General features: G+C 36.8%; 1 pseudogene; it reads left to right on the top strand.

The window, feature by feature from the left end:
- The first annotated feature begins 2,922 nt into the window (after positions 1-2,922).
- Positions 2,923-4,256, top strand: LOC119511296 (annotated as a pseudogene).
- The last annotated feature ends 515 nt before the right edge of the window (positions 4,257-4,771 follow it).

The raw sequence follows: 4,771 nt of genomic DNA on the forward strand, positions 1-4,771 counted from the left end.
AAAAGCAAAAGTTGATTCTTTAGAAGATCAATAAAATTAACAAACCCTTAGCTAGATTGACAAAGAAAAATGAGGATAAAAATAAATAAGAAATGAGAGTGGGAATATTACTATCAACCCTACAGAAATAAAAAGAATCATAAGAGGATACTATGAACAGCAGTATGCCAAGAAATTAGACAATTTAGATGAAATGGACAAATTCTTAGAAACACAAGAACAACCAACACTGACTCTAGAACTGACTCTAGAAGAAAGGTAAGACCTCAACAGACCAATTACAAGTAAAAAGATTGAACCAGTCATCAAAAACTTCCCAAAAAGCAAAGCTCAGGAACAGATGGTTTCAAACAGGTGATTTCTACCAATCATTCCAAGAAGCATTAAAACCAATCCTGCTCAAACTCTTACAAAAAAATTAAAAGGAGGGAACACTACCTAACTCACTGTATGAATCCAACATCACCCTAATACCAAAGCCAGATTCCACATGTAAAGAAAATTACAGACCAATTTCTCTTATGAATATAGATGCAAAAATTTCCAATAAAATACTTGCCAATTGAATCTAACAGAATTATACACCATGATAAAGTATGCTTCATTTCAGGAATGCAAGGGTGGGTAAACACAAGAAAATCAATTAATGTGATATACAAAACAAAGGGGAAAATCCACATAATCTCTATTGATGCAGAGAAGGCATTTGACAAAATCCAGCATCCTTTCTTGATGACAACACTCAAAAAACAGAAGTAGAAGGAAACTTCCTCAATATGATAAAGGGCATATATGAAAAGTACACACTAACACACTACTTAATGGTTAAAGTGTAAAAGCTTTCGCTCTGAGATCAGGAATAAGACAAGGATGTCCACTGTTACCACTCGTATTCAGTAAACTGGACTGGAAGTTCTTGCCAGAGCAATTAGGCAAGAAAAAGAAATAAAAGGTATCAACACTGGAAAGGAAAAAGTAAAACTTTCCCTACTTGCAGATGATATGCTCCTAGAAAAGGAAAATTCTGAAAAATCCACAACAAAGCTCCTGGAATGAATGCAGCAAAGTGGTGGACTATAAGAACACCCATAAATTGGTTGGTTTTCTATACACAAGCAATGAACATTTAGAACAAGAAATCAAGTAAAATTCTATTCTCAATAGCAACTAAAAGAATCAAATATCAAGGAATAAATCTAACCAGTGATGTAAAAGACTTGTACACAGAAACTACAAAACATGCTAAAAGAAAACAAAGAATACCTAAATAAATCAAAATGTATCCATGTTCATAGATTGGAGGAATAAAAATTGTTAAAATGTCAATTCTACCCAAATTGATTTACAGATTCAACATAATTCCAACAGCCTACTTTGGTGAAATGGAGAAACCAATTATCAAATTTATTTGGAAGGGTAAGGGGCCCCACATAGCCAAAAAATCTTGAAAAAAGAAGGAAGTAAGAGGCCTCACATTTCCTGACTTGAAAGCATATTATAAAGCTACAGTGGTCAAAACTGCATTGTACTGGCATAAGGACAGATATATTGAGCAAAGGAATCAAATTCAGAGTTCAGAAATAGACACCTGTGAACAACTGATTGTTGACAAGGTTGTAAAGTCCACTCAACTGGGACAGAGCAGCCTCTTCAACAAACGGTGCTTTGAGAACTGGATATCCATATGCAAAAGAATGAATGAGGACCCCTATCTCAAAATCTTGTATAATTTAGTTATACAAAAATTAACTAAAAATGGATCAAAGACCTAAATATAGGAACAAGGACTATAAAACTCCTAGGAGAAAATGTACAAAAGCATCTTCAAGATCTTGTGGTATACAACGGTTTCTTAGACTTGATACCTAAAGCACAAGCAATGAAAGAAATAATTGATAAACGTGACCTCCTTAAAATTAAAATCTTTTGTGCTTCAAAAGACTTTGTCAAGAAAATGAAAAGGCAACCTACTCAATGGAAGAAAATATTTGGAAACCACAAATCTGATAAAGGTTTAACATCTAGAATATATAAAGAAATCTTACAATTCAACAATGAAAATGAAAATGAAAAGACAAATAACCCAATTTAAAAATGGGAAAAAAATACTTGAATAGACATTTCTCCAAAGAGGAAATACAAACGGCTAAAAAGCACATGAAAAGATGCTCAACATCACCAGCTATTAGGTAAATACAAATCAAAACCATGAGAAACCTTTTCACACTTACTAGAATAGCCAATTAAAAGATAGAACAAGGACTACAACAGAGTGAGCCCTATTGTAGATGATGAACTATAGTTAATAGTACAAGAATAAAAAGGTTCTCTCATGAATTATAACAAATATATGATACTAATACAAGGTGGCAATAATGGGGGGGTATGGGAAAAAATACACCTAATGTTAACGATGAATGATAGAACTATTTTAATAATCTTTCATCAATTTTAACAAACTAATATTAAAAATAGTAGAATCATAAAATAAGTGCTATCATCAATTGTAGCAAATGTTCCACACCAATGGAAGGTGTTGATGGTGGGGTGGTGTATGGGAATCCTGTATTTATGTATGATTGTTTTTGTAACTTACAACTTCTCTAATAAAAAAACAGGTATATTAGAATGAAAAATCTGGCAGTGGCAGTTTTGTGTAGGACAGCAGCAGAAAAGGATAGGAAGGGAATTGAGTCAGATTGTGGAGGTCTTTTAGCATTTTTTTTGGAAAACTGATATTCCTAGGGAACATCCTATTTCTTCAACCATAGTCTACAGATATTAGGCCTATAAAGTCCTTCACAGTTTTGCTGACATGAAAAAGAACCTGCCGTAAGTAGGAGCTTGTGTCTTTATATATTATATTCATGGGTGCTATTAATCTCCATGTTTTCTGTGTATTTCAGGCATTAGTTTCTAACCATGGGAGACTGGAACCTATTGGGTCATATTGTAGAGGAAGTTCACTCCCACTCAGCTATAGTCAGGAAAATCTGGCTGACCATCCTCTTCCTCTTCGGCATACTGGTACTTGGTATAGCTGCTGACAACTCCTGGAATGATGAACAGTTATCATTTGCCTATAATACCCAGCAACCTGGCTGCACCAATATCTGTTATGATGATGCTTTCCCTATCTCCTTGATTATGTTCTCAGTTTTACAGATCATCTTTGTGTCTTCTCCATCTCTGGTGTATATGGGGCATACATTGTATAGCCTCAGGGCCTTTAAGAAGGATGGGTAGAGGAAAAAGCCACACCTTAGAGCCCTGATGGAGAATCCAAGACTTGAACTGGAGGAGCAAAAAAGGATAGATACAGAGTTGAGTAGGTTAGAGGAGCAGAAGAGGATCCATAAAGTTTCCTGAAATGGTGTCTGCTGCAACCTTAGGTCTTACTTGTCTTGACCAGGTCTGTGTTTGAAGTAGTGTTCATGATAGGCCAATATATTCCATACGGTTTTCAAATTCACATCCTTTACAAATTCTTCCAACGTCCTTGCCCTAATGCAGTGGACTGCTATGTATCCAGGCCCAAAGAGAAGACCATATTCATGATTTTTATGTTCAGCATTAAAGCTGTCTCCTTGTTCCTCAATGTACTGGAAATATTTCATCTGGGTGTCAGGAAAATCATGAGAAATTCAGCAGGGAGGATACTGAAGGTGAAAGGGGTCCTCCATGCCATGTGAAAATATTCAGCAGTCCAGGAGCATTGGGTTTGCTCTTCCTTGCCTGATAGAACCTCTCTAATTCAAGCCAACAACAAACAGCAAGTAACCCAAGTTAATGTACCAAAATTGAAAACCATCTGGCATCTCCCACAGGCTAGACATGTTGAGGTAGACCCTTGCCATGGCAAAACAGATTGAGCTCAGAAGGCTCAGCATGGCAGACAGCTCTATATCTACCGCCCTTGTCCCCTAGACACTATCCATCCTATGTAACAGGAATCTGGGAGCAGCTTCAGGACTTGAAACCCCCAGGTGCATCTCTTACAGATCTGCACAATCACTGCAGGGTCACTGATGGCAGCATGAGAGAGAGTGAAGTCTGGACAGACAGGCAGTCGCAAGCCCAGCTTTCTGTCTAGATTGCTGTCTGAAAAGGAACAGCAGCACAGTGACTCAGGAAGCTCTAGTTCTTGGAGTAGCTCCTGCTTGGACTTACCACACCAGGAAAACAGCCCCTCATCTCTGCCTTCAGCCACTGGCCACAGAACATCAATGGTAAGTAAAGACAGTCACCCCTGCTAATCACAGAACTGTCACCACAAGAGGCATTCCACTTAGGCCACTTTTTAGCCTTTCCTTTCTTCGTGCCTGGTATGTACATGTGTGTAGAGACTGGAGATAGCAGGACGAGGAAGAGGGAGACAGATTAATTTATGAATAAATCAGTGAATTTACTTAACCTATAAAATAAATTTACTGCAACTTAAAAAAAAATATAGAGGGAGAAAGGAACACAGCCCTGCCAATACCCCGATTTTAGTCCACTCAGACTGGCTGCGAAATTCTGACTTTCAGAATTTTAAGATGGTAAGTTTGTATTGCATAAGGGGGGAAAAAAAAGACATTCTGGCACTAAAAATTAGACTTAAGATTTTAAAAATTTAAGAGATGGAATGAAAATACAAAACCTACTGTTACCTAACTGCAAGATCCTGTAAAATCAAATAAAATATTGTCCTACGACAGATAGTAAAAATACCTAGAAATGTAAATTCTGAGTAAAAACATGAGTCATGGAGATGATATCCTGAGCCCAT

Source organism: Choloepus didactylus, chromosome 16 (genome assembly GCF_015220235.1).
Source record: "Choloepus didactylus isolate mChoDid1 chromosome 16, mChoDid1.pri, whole genome shotgun sequence".
Lineage (NCBI taxonomy): Eukaryota > Metazoa > Chordata > Mammalia > Pilosa > Megalonychidae > Choloepus > Choloepus didactylus.